A 17,508-nucleotide genomic window follows, 5' to 3' on the forward strand; every position below is an offset into this window, starting at 1 on the left:
TGTTAACTATCACTGTAATTTGAATTACTGCTGTGAGCTAGGCAGCTGGCAAACACTTCGTGGAGGAGGGCCTTAACCTGGGCCTTGAAGAAAAGGAAGGATATAAATAAGCAGCAAGAACAAGGAAATTTTTCATGACAGCAACTGATTCATGCAATTCATTTGGCAGATGCTTCACAGATAAATAGACAGCTACAGAAAACTAGTGAATTTTAGTTAAAAGTTCAAGCTTTGGACTGAACCCTGGATTTAAATTTTGACTCTACCACTTGCTATATATCATAATTTGTATAAGTCAGCTAACCACTCTATGCCTCAATTTCCACATAAGGAAAAATAGGGATAAGAATACCATCTACTTTCTAGTGTTCTTGTGAGTATGCAGTGGTTCAGTGCATGTAAAGTACTTAGCAGAATATCTGATACCCATGTGGTTAGGGCTCAGGAAATGTTGACTATTAATACTGACATTATTGGTAATGATTTTCAGCCCTAAAATTCCATTCTAGCAGTTTCAAAATTGTATTTTAAAAATTAAACAATATTCTTGCTTACCTTCTTGCATCTGGACACTCTAGGAATCAAGTCATTTTCTGATTCTTTCCTTTGACCTTTGTTTTTCATGCCCATTAGCTTACCCTGGAGACAGCTGGCTAGTCTTGGTGTTAGTTTTTGTTTAATTTTTATAGGTGACATATAAGGAAGTCTGGAATTCCCCCAGTGACTTGACCTCCCAGGGCCTAAGCATTGGAGGGTTGGACAAGGAAGCTCCACATGTGAACTTCTGAGATAATCAGATTTTGACCCACACAGTAGGCAAGTCAGGGAATCCCCATCAGTCCTATTCCAGCAACATCACCTTGTGGACCCAGAACTGTGGTGCCTCTGCTTCTGCAGTAATCAGATTATTTATAGGATGGGCCACTTTTCTTTTAAATACTTAAATCATAAAAGATTTCAGCACTAATAGACAATATAGCATAATGGTTAGAAACTGCAACTCTGGAACGAGGCTATCTGTACTTATATTTTGGTTTTGCCACTTCTGTCTGTGTAACAATGGCCAGTTAATAAACCTTATGTGCCTCAGTTTCTCCATCTATAAGGTAGTGATAATAATAGAACTATCTTAAATGATTTTGTGAAGATTAAATAGGTGCAATACATGTGATGTATTTAGGACTGCAGATAGCAAATGTAAACACTCTGGAAGTGTTTGTTATAATAATGACTCCTTCTGAGGGAGACCCAATCGTGTATTTAGTACAATATGATTTTTTGAATGAGCCTGTGCTGTGAATCAGCTACTACTCATTTCCGTAAGGAAGAAGGAAAAAACTATAAGTCTGGAAAGAAAACTTTCTTAGGGTACTCTCTGTGGAATCTTCATCACTTTTCAAGTAAAAATGATTGATAGCCACCTATCCCACAATATATTTTTAATTAAATAAGTAACTATCTGACTTATTTCCTTGCATAAGAATAAGCAATCCAAAGTAAAATTTAGCTATATATTGAAAATTATATTTTGGCTTAGAATATGTATTAGTTATACTGTATCTTCTATAAAAATAAACTCAGAATATCTTGTTTGAGGAAGGATTTTACTTTTTCAAATTATGGAACAGGTACAGGTTTAAGAATATTTGAGCTTTTATAAAGACAAATTTTTACCTTGCATGATGACTAGAAATAAGACTGTTCCATTCTTTCCCAATTTTTTTAAAAAAAGTATTTATTTACTTTTGAGAGAGAGAGAGAGAGAGGGAAAGAGAGAGACAGAGACACTGAACAGGGGAGGGGCAGAGAGAAAGAGACAGAGGATCCCAAGCTGGCTCCACACTATCAGTGCAGAGCCCAATGCGGGGCTCGATCCCACAAACTGTGAGATCATGACCTGACCTGAAATCAAGAGTTGGACGCTTAACCGACTGAGCCACCCAGGCACCCCTCATTGTTTCCCAAATTAATCCAAGTTGCTCAGCAGACAAACAAGGGAGAACAAGGAGATTTGGGCTTATCTAATTGCCTTTAGCCCATTATTTTTTCAGTGATGTTCTGTACTGCAGCTCAAAATGCGTTTGGATCTTGCTAAATCATTTCTCAGTGTTTGTATTTATCCATCGTGGGAGCTGCACCATTTTAAAATTAGCTAGCTTTATGTCATTTTCTCCCTCTCATCCCATTTAAATGCCCACTGGGATGATAGATTTCAAATTGAGTTAAACAAAAGATACCCAGTTAATACCCATGGAGATTCTTTTTTAAGTTATGTGCTTTTACAGTTGCTGTCTGCTTGATGTCAGCAATATTTTTAAGGTTTGAAAAGTATACCATTCACGATAATTCTCTACCATTATCCTTGAGATTATTAATAGAAGCAGGAAAGATAAATTTAATGAGTTTTCATTAAAAAAAAAAGAAACCAAACTTCTGCACATGAGGCTATATCTCTGTCATTGTTCTTCTCAGTTCTCTTACTGCTTAAGATGGAGGGAGAAATACCTTACTGGAAAGGAAGGTGAAAAATGAGTAAATAAGAGATTGATGGGGTAATTCTACTTTTCATTGATCAGTGACCTGTAGAAGCCTCTAAGGCACAAGGACTTACATACCAAAGGAGAGATGGGGCACCCCAACCTGGTCCATGACTGGGAAGATAGTTGAAGCAGTCTTATAAGCACCCTTAGCTTAGACTTCCAATAGCTTAAACTGTGGAAACTGGGGCATCAGAACAGGTGAAGAATTGAGAAAAGCTCAGTTTAGAAAATAAAAACAATTAGAAAAATACTTTCTGTTAACATTCAGAAGAGAAGCAGCATAGAAAACTTAAAGCTAGGTATATGCACCTCCATTACCCCCCATACACATGCATACCAAAAAAGGAATGCAATACATGAATTAGTCAAGCTAATAAGTATGTGGAATTCAGAAATTCTTCTCATGTGTTTTAAAAGGAGATAGAAATGACCTCTATTACACTTTCTGTTAATCGTCTAAAATTATTTAATCAAGAATTTTGTTTAACAGAACATGTTCAAACATACATATAACTAATCTAAGTCATTAATACCTCTTACTAGAGATGAGACAGAATTACAAGTATAGTCAAATTTCCTGTTCTAGGAAGAAAGCTGAATGCTCTAAGCAGTAAGTAGGATGACTTTTCCCATATATATGCTAACTTATCTAAATTGCACTTAATTTTTATAGGGTTGCCTTCTCAGAAAGTCTGACTAACCTAATAGAGGAATATTGACTTATATTTGCATTTCCCTTCTCCCTAAAAAGAGTTGAGGCAGTCTAAAACACATATACAAAATATTAAAGCATTTAAAAATATTTAAAGCACCAGAATTAGAGCTAAAAGTAGAAAATTTGATCCATAAAAACAAGAGGTGATCATCACTAGTGGTGAACCACATGCACACCATCTCTGCCTCTGACATTTCTGGATGCAGCCAGAGAACAGAGAAGTCCTCAAGCTCTTATGATATGAAGCACAAATGCTCTAAGAAAGATAGATGAAGAATCTGAGGATAATGGCCTCAAGCAGAGTTTTTTCAACAAATGCAAAAGTGTGCTTTTTTAATGTGGTGTTTTATGACTACAACCTTTGATAGAAGCAGACCCAAGGTAAAGTTTCACTGATTGAAGATGATTTCCATGCTGGGAATGAGATGAGGAAGAAAGGTTACTTAGTACAATTCCATGCATACAGACTTCAAAAGAGCTAGTATAGCTGGGAAGTGAATGAAAGAGAATCACCCTTTAAATTTATTTTCTAAATATGTGTTCTTTGGTCAGATACTAAAAATTAGAATACCCCAAAGCCCTTCAACTGGAGATATCAAATATACCATGAGCTAGGTTAAGTGAAAAGAGATCTAAGAATGTCCCAGACAGGGCCACAGTGGAAATATGGGGGCGTAAATGAGGCTAAGCTTCAAAAAGAACTGAAACAAGAAACCAGAAAGGTCTTGAAATGAAAGATAACCAATCTCTTTCTTGGTCTACACAGCCACTCGCTTCTGTTTCTCTCGCCTAGGATCAGATTTACCTATGCATATGTTCATTTAGGAAAATAAATCTATCTGCCTCACGGCTTGTAGATTCATATTTCCCCATCATTTCAACCATGCACCAAGACCACCAGAATGACTATGAATCCTAATTCCAAATTCCTGGAAGAAATATCATGGTTTGGCCCAATATGAGTCAGGTCTCCATTCCTAATCCAATTCATGCAGGTAGGGACCAGAGAGAGAGGCAGTTTTCAGAGATAGAGCTTAATAGATACCCGTTCAGTATCCCACTAAGATACTTAGTATCTTAGTATTCTTACTAAGATTACTTACTAAAAATTTTGAGCTAAGTCTTTAATGAGAGCTTAGAATGTGTTTTCTCTATTTTCACACTGATACATGGTACAAATGCTTCAAAAATAAGGTGAAGAGTGGCTCAGTTGGTTAAGTGATTGACTCTTGATTTCAGCTCAGGTCATGATCTCATGGTTTGTGGGTTCAAGCCCCACACAGGGCTCTGCACTGACAGCATGCAGAGCCTGCTTGGGATTCTCTGTCTCCCTGTCTCTCTGCCCCTCTCCTGCTTTCTTCTTTCAAAATAAATAAATAAACATAAAAAAATAAGGTGAAGAAGTACAGAAATAATTCCACTATTAAAGCTGAGACAACCAACCAATATTTTTTCCCATCCTTACATTTGCACTGAAATGAGCTGGAGGCGAAGCAAAGATTGTCCTTAGGAAGCAGAGTTGAATCTGCTCCAACAATTAGGCATACTCTAGATTGAAAGCCCACAGTTCCACACCACTGGATACTGTGAAAAAAGATGATTCTGGCCTGGAAAATTTTCAAAGCAGGTGTTCAAAGTCATCAAAAAGAAACCCGAGGAGCAATGCTCCCATGGAAAAAGTTATATTGAACCACATATTTTTGCAGCAAGCTTTCTAGGATAAGTTATGGAAAAAGTATACTTGTAAAAAATGGACTAGGTTGTCTTCTTTTGTAGAGTTTTTATCAATTGCCTTTTGTGTGCCAAAGAAAATGATTTTAATTTTGATAAAGTTGATGATGTTCAATCCCTTCTAGCAGCGGTAGGATAGTAGAATTATTTGTATCCAGAAATCAATTCTAGTTATTAAAAATTAAATCCATATTATCAGCATATAGAAAGAGGCACATATTTCTGTCTAACAAGATAGCACATGCCAGTTTGTCTATAATCAATATCATATGCAGATATTAGTGTAAAAGATGAATAAATAAAACATGACACTTTTTTTATATTACATGAACTTGTGAAAGAGTATGTCAGGAATTTTTTCCCCTTTAGTTCATTTTTAAAGAGGTATTTACTCCACATTTTCAGAATAATAATACTAAGTTTCAGTTTTGAGTTAAGTTGATTCCCTGAGCAATAAAGCCAAAATTTAGTGAAAAATCTACAGGCAAAGCAAACAATCTTATTTTCTTGAAAATATAATATTAATAAGTTATGGGGTAATTCTGTGCATAAAACAAAATATTATGCAAAATTTAACTGGGAGATCTAACACATAATTTAAGGGAAATCATAACATAAATAATAAAGGGGACACTAAGAAAATTGATTGATCTATCGTTTTGTGGAACAACAAGTTTGGCTCTTTTTAAAATAGAGTAAGCTTGGGACACCTGGGTGGGTCAGTCGGTTAAGCATCTGACTTTGGCTTAGGTCATGATCTTGTGGTTTGTGGGTTCGAGCCCCACATCAGGTTCTGTGCTGACAGCTCAGAGCCTGGAGCCTGCTTCGGATTCTGTGTCTCCCTCCCTCTCTGCTCCTCCCCTGCTCGTGCTCTCTCTCTCTCTCTCTCTCTCTCTCTCTTTCTCTCTCTGTATCTGAACAGTAAATAAACATTTAAAAAATTAAAAAAATAATAATAATAAAGTAGAGTAGGCTCTCTTTGAATCTCTCCAGAAGTGATTGCAGTGATCAGTTAGAAGCTGAGGTAGTTTGGTTGTTAGAGCAGAGGCTTCAAAAGGTTTCAAGCAATGATGCAACAGCTTCCTTGAGAACTTGCTTTCAGGGGATAATCAAATGAGTTTTGGCATAGGAATAGCAGGTCCCTGTTGGTTGCCTGTGATCTAAATTATTTGGGGCACTGTGTTTGAGTCCATAAAGCTAAGACAAATTGCCCTCCACCCCCAACATTGTTGGTTTCTATGCTTCTGTAAAGATTTCTACTAAAGCCATGTAAGAGACAACTGTACCCTAAATGTGCTTTAACATTAACTGTGAAGGTTAAGTAAAGATCTTCACAGGAATTTGTTTAGCTCCAGATTTGGTGGCAATGGGTTCATAATTAGATGGCTTAAAATGGGCAGATTCCTCCATAATCTGATTTTAACATGCTGTCTCACTAAAGTTGCAAGAAATGTCTGTTCATTTGTTTTTATTTTTGGTCTGTTTGTTTTTACATCTATGCAGTTTTTATTAAATCAATACATGAGATCCATTAAGTGTAAGATAGACAGGACTGATTTCACCCTGAACCAATCAATCAATTAAAGAAAAAGAAAATGGGCTCTCTTCAAGCAGAGCATTTGGTTTTCTTTTTATAAAAATGGCTGTTTTATAAACAGAACCCTCCCCCCCCCGCCTCATTTTGCTTTATCTTTTCAATTTCATTCATCCAGTTATGGGGGCAAACAGACTCAGAAGTCTGTTCAACATAGAAAAAAAATGTAAATAGTAAATGGAGATTAAAAGCATCTAACTTAAGCAACATAATAAGCATTGAGAGGTTTTTAGTAGTTAATTTGGAAATATAAAGATCCACTTATCCTCTCTTTCCCTCGTTATAGGATATGCATATAGACAAACACAGACAAACTCTCTCCTCTTTGTTTCATTTTAGTAAGTAGGACTCTCAACTTTAAATGATGAAATCCCAACTGGTTTAGTGAAAAGTGAGACTTTATTACTTTAAGTAAAGAAAGTCAAGGTATAGTGTGAGATTCAGGCCAAATCCAGGCTCCAAACATGTCCTCATTTTATTGTCTGATAGTTTCTTCCCATATATTTGCAAGAGTTTATATCCCCAGTAAAAATTGCAATTTTGAGTAAACTCACATCTCCTTCTATTCTACTCATGAGAAAGAACTAAGCACACTGAATGAGGTCACTATATTTTCACGATCCATTCTCTCTACCTTCCTATTCTATATCCTCTTGGTTCTATTCTGCTTCAAAGTACATGTAAAATCCCTGGAAGATGCTGTGGTTTCATGTCTCCATACATGTAATGTCATTTCTTCACACTAGAATGTCCCAGTATCTACTTGTCACTTTGGTTACTTGCCAATTTCTTCTAACCCTTTCAGATTTAGCTTAAGAATCACCTCCTTTATAAACCTTCCTTCACTTCTTCCTGTCGAGATTATCACTCTCCTACTCTTCCCTCATGACCCTCACTCGTACTTCCATTTTAGCAACAGTTTCACTATATTACAGTTATCTATCACCCTCACTAAAGAGAAACTACTCTGAGGATTGGAAACCAGGCTTAAGTCTTCTTTGTCTCCCCAATCCCTACATCACCATGTTTGGCACATTCTAAATATTTTTTTAATGTTTGTTTATTTTTAAGAGAGAGAGATAGAGCACAAATGGGGGAGAGGCAGAGAGAGGAAGACACAGAATCTGAAGCAGGCTCCAAGCTCTGAGCTCTCAGCACAGAGCCGGATGCGGGGCTCAAACTCACGAAACTGTGAGATCATGACCTGAACCGAAGTGGGTCGCTTAACCGACTAAGCCACCCAGGCGGCCCATGGCACATTCTAAATGATTAGTATTTTTTGTTGTTTTTGAATGAATAATGAGTTGATAAATGAGAATTCACTCAAGAAATTTTCTAGAACTTTTTCTAAATAATAAATGTATGCTTTTTATCGGGATTTTTTTTATATATTTTCTATGAAAAATATTCTTTTTTTATAAGTTTATTTCTTTATTTTGAAAGAGAGAGAGAGCAGGGAAGGGGGAGAGAGGGAAAGAGAAAAAAAATCAAGCAGGTTCTGCATCATCAGCATGGAGCCCAACACGGGGCTCAATCCCCTGAACCATGAGATCATAACCCGAGCTGAGATCAAGAGTTGGATGCTTAATCGACTGAGCCACCCAGGTTCCCCTATGAAAACTAGATCCTAAATAAACCTTTGAGTTTAGCCTTATGAAATATGTGATCTCTAATGGCTATACATTTACTGGCAAAGCTACTTACCTCAAGCTACACTGTTATACAGAGAAGTTATAACCTCAAGTGCATAAGTATGATTATCAATATGCAAATACTATTAATAACATATGGTACATGTTGAATAGTCTTTTGAAATTGAACATCATTGGTTCCAGGGAATTTTTGAAATTTTTAAGGAAATTCTATTGTACACTGGATCTTTAAAAACTGAAATATGTATGTGTAAAGGCGTAAGTATTTCACTTACAAAATATGTTATCAAAGACCTATCTCAACTGCATGTAACAATACGAAATACAGACAATTACAAATTAAATCCCGACATTTAGAATGTTAACAATAGTTCCAGGTGTTTAAATGCCTCAGTCACTTTTCTCTGTTCTTTGATATTTGTCACATGAAGCCTACCTGTCAAGGCATCTTGACCATTTATTAATGCACACAAGAATCTTAAAAAAGAGAGAGAGAGAGAAAAAGTGTTTCATCATGCTGCACTATGCTTCTGCTTCTGCCTCTCCATCAAGTTTTACCAAACTCACATTTTCCAATTATTCCTGTGTCATTTGGCATTTTTATCTGACAAGTAAATTAAGGTCATCAAGAAGAATGAATCTTGAAATCTTCTGTGTCCCAATGTAGCCACAGTTTGACGTACTGAACTGCATTGTTTCTGGAGAATTGGCAGACCAGAGAAAGAAAGCACAGTGGTGCAATCACTTTCTAAAAATATATAATCCCTGCTAAAGTTTCCTACTTCAATAGATATGATCCATGAGGCTTTTTTTCAATTCCAACTGAGAATTTAGTAACTGGCTTACTTGAGTGGAACAGAGACTCTCTTGTCATTCTCCCTCTCTCCCTCTCTTCTCTCCCCCCGCCCCTCATCTTAGAGGTTATTTTTCCTGTTGGTAAATGGTGTCAAATATTGAATAAATGTAAAAGAAACATGCTAATACAATACCATGCCAATACCTTCCTTATTATAAATAATAAATGAAATATTTATTTCATTCAAAGCCTACGCAGGGGTATTTGAATAAAAAAGTTAATTCACAGGGGCACCTGGGTGTCTCAGTTGGTTGAGCGTCGGACTTTGCCTAAGGTGATGATCCCACAGTTAATGAGTTTGAGCTGGCATCAGGCTCACCGCTTTCAGCAGGAAGCCCACTCAGATCTTCTGACCACCTCTCTCTCTGCCCTTCCCCCGCTGGTGCTCTCTATCTCAAAAATAAATAAACACTAAAAAAATTTAACTCACACTATTTTCTTTTTTTATTATTTATTTATTTATTTATTCAATATATGAAGTTTATTGTCAAATTGGTTTCCATACAACACCCAGTGCTCATCCCAAAAGATGCCCTTCTCAATATCCATCACCCACCCTTCCCTCCCTCCCACCCGCCATCAACCCTCAGTTTGTTCTCAGTTTTTAAGAGTCTCTTATGCTTTGGCTCTCTTCCACTCTAGCCTCTTTTTTTTTTCCTTCCCCTCCCTCATGGGTTTCTGTTAAGTTTATAGCACACTATTTTCTATTCACTTATCTCTGAACATGTTATATATCAAAATACAAGTGTGGAAGGGTCATTTATGTAACTAGAACACTTTTAAGCATGAGCATTACCAAATGCATCTTATATGAAAATTCTTCTTTAGCCAGGGCATTTAATCCTTATGTCCAGAATGCATTATTTATCTCTTCTTCAGGAAAAATATATATTTATTAATTTCTGGTCTGTGTAAGGTGCTCTACTAATCCCATGTGATATAGTAAGTTTAAAGATATTATTTATGCCCTCAAGAAGCTTATCGTGTAGTTGAAATGAGCCCCAACCCCTGAAATCATCAGAAATCAAATCATTTTTGATAGTTGAAATTTTCAGACATAAGTTTGGTCTTAAAAGTATTATTTTTACTATTTATTGTTAAATATTTTGCAGAGACATACTTTTCTAATCATGCACCCACAGACTCTTGCCCTTTTAAATAAAATATCTTGGACATAACTCAGCATTTTTTTATTCACCTTGTATGATCATATTATTGTTTTGAGTTATAACATAGCAAGTCCTTCTGTGTTCCCTGAATTTTACAAGGATGTTTGATCCTAAATTCTTTGCTCCTGAATACTGTATATTTGGGAATGTTATGTCAGCTTTCCGTTTTCCCAGTTCTTCTGTCGGTCAGCCTACCAGTGTGCACGTCCATACAATTCCCTCCCTTCAGATATCTCACCCCTGGCCTCATTTACTTAATTTACTTCTACAATACTGTTTTATGAATTTGGAAATCAATAAACATGTCTGAAGTAAGAGTGTGAGGCATCAAAGCTGTTTCATGGAGTAAACTGTGTGTTCTTTAGTATGTGAACATCTGTCAGATATCTCCTCAGAAGCTCTTTTTGTCCATCTTGCTATTATTCCACTGCATTCCACATAAGTGAAGTTGCCATCTAGCTGAATTCAAATACATGTGATAAGATGAGTATAGGAATAGTTGGGGGGACAGAAGAGAATGGGGATGAATCTAAGAAATACTTAAAATGTAGTAATGATGGAGCGCCTGGGTGGGTCAGCATCTGACTTTGGCTCAGGTCATGATCTCACAGTTTGTGGGTTTGAGCCCTGTGTCCGGCTGTGTGCTGACAGCCCAGAGCCGGGAGCCTACTTTGGATTCTGTGTCTCCTCTCCCTCTTCCCCTCCCCCATTTGCTCTCTCTCTCTCTCTCTCTCTCTCTCATAAATAAACATTTAAATAATTAAAAAATGTAATAATGACAGGATTGATGATTAATGTGAAGGCAAAGGTGAAAACTGTGGGAAGTCTGAGTGCAAAGTTTCAGGCCTGGATATCTCCAGGAATGGTGAACCTCTGCAGTGGGATGACTTTACCCTCTAGGCACTAGGAGAGATTCTGAATAGTTTTAAATATTATTTTGAAGAATAATTATGTGGCCACATAATGTGAGATGGATTGGGAAGAGATACTATAGAAAGACAATTTAATAGACCAGCCTAATCCCGTGAAGCTGAACCTGAAATGAGGTTGTTCCAGTGGTAATAAACACAAGATAATATAAGACATGATAAAGATTTGACTCTGGGCATGGAGTTGTAGGTGAAGGTAGAATCAAGATGACTGTACATTTCAAGTCTGGGTAGCCCAGAGAATAACAGCATCATCTACAAAATCACAAGATTATGTTTATCTAAGAGAAATATATCCTCAGCTTTCATTCATATGTCATGCTCATATGTCTGTATAACCATATAGTGTTGAGATTTTACAGATTGTTAGTCTTCATTATATATTGCTAAATCTTTATATATGTACCTCATTTCATAGGATTAAACTAATCCTGATTATAGTATATGACCTAAGAGGATTTCCTGTATTGGTTGTCAATAAACCTTAAGATTAATTTCCTGGGTACTATCAATCCATTACATTGTTGAGATTTGTGCTGTGCTTTAAAAAAATCATTTTGTTGAAATGATGAGATAATATCATTTGAAATTTTGACATTTCATCAAGAATTGGGAGTCATAAATAAAACATGTGAATATGAAACAAATATATACCACCATTTATTTCCCTGGGCAGCATTTTGAGAAAAACTTTATTCAAAAAAATATGTAACTGCTGTCTTCAATAACTTTAAAAAGATGTTCATAACAGAAAAGAGTTAACTTTAAAAAGCTATTCCACAGAAAATGACACAGCATACAAATAACAGATTTTACTTTGAAATGTAAATATAAACTAGAATAATCTTGATTACAGAGAGACAAAATCATGTCTCTGTAGAAGAAAAATCTTTGGTTAAAAATAGAAAAATTGCTTTTCTCCAATACTTCCCTAAAGACATGAAATTTATTTTTTCCAACCTATTTTTTTAAAGTATTTGGATTCCAAGTAAAGAACTTCGCTTTTTTCTCCTCTTAAAATAGAAACAACTAAAGCAAACCTCCCTTATAGTGGCATCCTTACTTATGCCAAGCATTGGCTAGGTGCTAAGCTCTAGTTCAGTAACAATTTTGCATCTCTTTTTGCCCCTTAAGGAAGTATGCCTCTTTCCAAACTGTACGATGAAATAATAATTTCAATATACTTATATTTTTCCAAGACCTTATTCCATTAAGACCTTATTCCATTAAGCAAAAAGACATTTCCAATCAGCTAGTCACAAATAAATTTTATTCCTTACCTGGATTTCATTGTATCTTTTTAAAGACAGGTTTGCTCTCTAGGGAGTTACTTACAGGAGTAAATAATACACATCCTATCCTACCAAACTAATTAGAAATGTGGTTTTGTTTTTTTTTTTTTTTTTAGGATTGAAAAATGAACAGATGGTACAAGCAGACAAGTTTTCAATCATGGCAGGGGGATTTGTTAGCTATACTGTACTATTCTGGAATCCATTTGGTAGATGCTGTTATGGTTTGTTTTTCTAAGTGTCCATTTAAATTAATCAGGTCTTTGAGGCCTCTAACCAAGGAGCGACTCCTCTTTCTTCTCCTCTTCCTCCTCCTTCTCTTAACACATTAACAACACAACTTTGAACTGTGCAGATCCACTTACACAACAGATTTTATTTCAATGTTTTTTAAATTTTTTTTTCTGCAAAAAGTGTTATTGTTTTCACTTGGTCCAAGGCTTGGGAAAAGGTTCCAGAGTGGTTAAAAAGCTGCATAGGAGCTGCAGGGAGAGGCTCAGGAAGAAGTCCTGACACCAGGGGGATGCCCTTCAAAGGCCACTAGGCTCTGGAGGCTAATAGTTATGCTTGAGGGTGAGCCTTCCGAAGAGATACTCGCCCTGCCCAGCCTGGGAGCCAGCCAGCCTGTGGAGGTTATTCAGGTGGTTGCCATCTTCTTGATGAGTTTCACCTCCTCTTCCAGGAAGTGGTTCTACAGGAAGTCACAAAGACAAGGGTATGCAAGGCAGAACCCGGGGCATGCAGATCCCACAGGGCATGGTTCAGGTTCTTCTCTGAGACCATGGAAGCTTCCATAGCGGCTTCCAAGGTTTTATCCCATTCATCTTGGGACGGTTTCTGCAGGTCCTGGAAGAGGACCCGACCATCCCCACTGGTTTTGCATCTTCCAGAGCCCCTCAGCGTCCTCCTGCTTCTCCTAAGCCAGCTTGCTGAAGGGGCCTATGCCCTCTAGAGCCACATTGTCAAGTTGGAAATAGAAGCCCGGAGAGAGGTAGGTGTAGGAGGCCTGCAGACGCATGTTGTCCACCTCGGTGGAATAATTCTGATGAATCTGGGAGTTCATGTTTGATCAGCAATAAAGAGCTAAGCTCAAAAGATGGTGTTGGTGGTCCCAGAGGCAGATGGTGGCTGAGATTATGGTTTCAAAGGTTGTGACTGGAAAGGATTTGGAGGGTGACTGGAGGCTGGAGGAGAAGGGGTATCCTGGATCTGTTCTGTCCAAACATTGTTGAAATAGGACAGATCCACAAGACCACTCAGAGCATTACCTATTGGCAGATTTTTTACAGTACTGTAAATGTATTTTCTCCTCCTTATGATTTTCTTAATAACGCTTTCTTTTCTCTAGCTTAACTTATCATAAGAGTACAGTATATAATACATATAACATACAAAATATGTGTTAACCAACTGTTTATGTTATTGGCAAGGCTTCCAGTCAACAGTAGGCTATAACTACTTAACAGTAGTTGAGTTTTAGGGAATCAAAAGGTATAGGGTGATTTTCAACTGCAGGGATTGGCACTGTAATTCCCACATTTTCCAAGGATCAACTGTATTTCCTAACTGCCACTCTACCGATTTATTGCGAGAGGCTGCTTATTCCTTTCCAGAGCGCCCCTCATATCCCTTTTCTAACAGTTCTTTCACTTGTAGTTATTTTTTCATCGTCTGTCTTTCCCATGAACTGTAAATCCATGAGGTCAGTAACTGAATCTCCGGTGTTTATCTCAGTGTCTGCCATGTAGTAGGTTCTCAATAAACATTTGTTGAATGAGCTAATGCATTCTTTTTTTTTTCAATATATGAAATTTATTGTCAAATTGGTTTCCATACAACACCCAGTGCTCATCCCAAAAGGTGCCCTCCTCAATACCCATCACCCACCCTCCCCTCCCTCCCACCCCCCTTCAACCCTCAGTTTGTTCTCAGTTTTTAACAGTCTCCTATGCTTTGGCTCTCTCCCACTCTAACCTCTTTTTTTTTTTTTCCTTCCCCTCCCCCATGGGTTTCTGTTAAGTTTCACAGGATCCACATAAGAGTGAAACCATATGGTATCTGTCTTTCTCTGTATGGCTTATTTCACTTAGCATCACACTCTCCAGTTCCATCCACGTTGCTACAAAAGGCCATATTTCATTCTTTCTCATTGCCACGTAGTATTCCATTGTGTATATAAACCACAATTTCTTTATCCATTCATCAGTTGATGGACATTTAGGCTCTTTCCATACTTTGGCTATTGTTGAGAGTGCTGCTATAAACATTGGGGTACAAGTGCTCCTATGCATCAGCACTCCTGTATCCCTTGGGTAAATTCCTAGCAGTGCTATTGCTGGGTCATAGGGTAGGTCTATTTTTAATTTTTTGAGGGACCTCCACACTGCTTTCCAGAGCGGCTGAACCAGTTTGCATTCCCACCAACAGTGCAAGAGGGTTCCCGTTTCTCACCATCCTCTCCAGCATCTATAGTCTCCTGATTTCTTCATTTTGGCTACTCTGACTGGCGTGAGGTGATATCTGAGTGTGGTTTTGATTTGTATTTCCCTGATGAGGAGCGACGTTGAACATCTTTTCATGTGCCTGTTGGCCATCCGGATGTCTTCTTTAGAGAAGTGTCTATTCATGTTTTCTGCCCATTTCTTCACTGGGTTATTTGTTTTTTGGGTAGGGAGTTTGGTGAGCTCTTTATAGATTTTGGATACTAGCCCTTGGTCTGATATGCCATTTGCAAATATCTTTTCCCATTCCGTTGGTTGCCTTTTAGTTTTGTTGGTTGTTTCCTTTGCTGTGCAGAAGCTTTTTATCTTCATAAGGTCCCAGTAATTCACTTTTGCTTTTAATTCCCTTGCCTGTGGGGATGTGTCGAGTAAGAGATTGCTACGGCTGAGGTCAGAGAGGTCTTTTCCTGCTTTCTCCTCTAAGGTTTTGATGGTTTCCTGTCTCACATTCAGGTCCTTTATCCATTTTGAGTTTATTTTTGAGAATGGTGTGAGAAAGTGGTCTAGTTTCAACCTTCTGCATGTTGCTGTCCAGTTCTCCCAGCACCATTTGTTAAAGAGACTGTCTTTTTTCCATTGGATGTTCTTTCCTGCTTTGTCAAAGATGAGTTGGCCATACGTTTGTGGGTCTAGTTCTGGGGTTTCTATTCTATTCCATTGGTCTATGTGTCTGTTTTTGTGCCAATACCATGCTGTCTTGATGATGACAGCTTTGTAGTAGAGGCTAAAGTCTGGGATTGTGATGCCTCCTGCTTTGGTCTTCTTCTTCAAAATTACTTTGGCTATTTGGGGCCTTTTGTGGTTCCATATGAATTTTAGGATGGCTTGTTCTAGTTTCGAGAAGAATGCTGGTGCAATTTTGATTGGGATTGCATTGAATGTGTAGATTGCTTTGGGTAGTATTGACATTTTGACAATATTTATTCTTCCAATCCATGAGCATGGAATGTCTTTCCATTTCTTTATATCTTCTTCAATTACCTTCATAAGCTTTCTATAGTTTTCAGCATACAGATCTTTTACATCTTTGGTTAGGTGTATTCCTAGGTATTTTATGATTCTTGGTGCAATTGTGAATGGGATCAGTTTCTTTATTTGTCTTTCTGTTGCTTCATTGTTAGTGTATAAGAATGCAACTGATTTCTGTACATTAATTTTGTATCCTGCAACTTTGCTGAACTCATGTATCAGTTCTAGCAGACTTTTGGTGGAGTCTATCGGATTTTCCATGTATAATATCATGTCATCTGCAAAAAGCAAAAGCTTGGCTTCATCTTTGCCAATTTTGATGCCTTTGATTTCCTTTTGTTGTCTGATTGCTGATGCTAGAACTTCCAACACTATATTAAACAACAGCGGTGAGAGTGGGCATCCCTGTCGTGTTCCTGATCTCAGGGAAAAGCTCTCAGTTTTTCCCCATTGAGGATGATGTTAGCTGTGGGCTTTTCATAAATGGCTTTTATGATCTTTAAGTATGTTCCTTCTATCCCGACTTTCTCAAGGGTGCTGGATTTTGTCAAAGGCCTTTTCTGCATCGATTGACAGGATCATATGGTTCTCCTCTTTTTTTTTATTAATGTGATGTATCACATTGATTGATTTGCAAATGTTGAACCAGCCCTGCATCCCAGGAATGAATCCCATTTGATCATGGTGAATAATTCTTTTTATATGCTGTTGAATTTGATTTGCTAGTATCTTGTTGAGAATTTTTGCATCCATATTCATCAGGGATATTGGCCTGTAGTTCTCTTTTTTACTGGGTCTCTGTCTGGTTTAGGAATCAAAGTAATGCTGGCTTCATAGAATGAGTCTGGAAGTTTTCCTTCCCTTTCTATTTCTTGGAATAGCTTGAGAAGGATAGGCATTATCTCTGTTTTAAATGTCTGGTAGAACTCCCCTGGGAAGCCATCTGGTCCTGGACCCTTATTTGTTGGGAGATTTTTGATAACCGATTCAATTTCTTCACTGGTTATGGGTCTGTTCAAGCTTTCTATTTCCTCCTGATTGAGTTTTGGAAGAGTGTGGGTGTTTAGGAATTTGTCCATTTCTTCCAGGTTGTCCAATTTGTTGGCATATAATTTTTCATAGTATTCCCTGATAATTGCTTGTATCTCTGAGGGATTGGTTGTAATAATCCCATTTTCATTCATGATTTTATCTATTTGGGTCATCTCCCTTTTCTTTTTGAGAAGCCTGGCTAGAGGTTTGTCAATTTTGTTTATTTTTTCAAAAAAACAACTCTTGGTTTCGTTGATCTGCTCTACAGTTTTTTTAGATTCTATATTGTTTATTTCTACTCTGATCTTTATTATTTCTCTTCTGCTGGGTTTAGGCTGCCTTTGCTGTTCTGCTTCTAGTTCCTTTAGGTGTGCTGTTAGATTTTGTATTTGGGATTTTTCCTGTTTTTTGAGATAGGCCTGGATTGCAATGTATTTTCCTCTCAGGACTGCCTTCGCTGCGTCCCAAAGCGTTTGGATTGTTGTATTTTCATTTTCGTTTGTTTCCATATATTTTTTAATTTCTTCT

General features: G+C 37.4%; 1 protein-coding gene and 1 pseudogene across 7 annotated transcripts in view; one reads left to right on the top strand and one right to left on the bottom strand.

Moving 5' to 3' along the window:
• Positions 1 to 17,508, top strand: part of EPHA6 (EPH receptor A6) — an 858,920-nt gene that overhangs the window by 588,363 nt on the left and 253,049 nt on the right. The gene's annotated exons all lie outside the window — the stretch shown is intronic.
• Positions 13,040 to 13,541, bottom strand: LOC128777246 (ferritin light chain-like; annotated as a pseudogene).

This window comes from Panthera pardus, unplaced genomic scaffold (assembly GCF_024362965.1).
Source record: "Panthera pardus isolate Hobbes unplaced genomic scaffold, ASM2436296v1 HiC_scaffold_16, whole genome shotgun sequence".
Taxonomy (NCBI): Eukaryota; Metazoa; Chordata; class Mammalia; order Carnivora; family Felidae; genus Panthera; species Panthera pardus.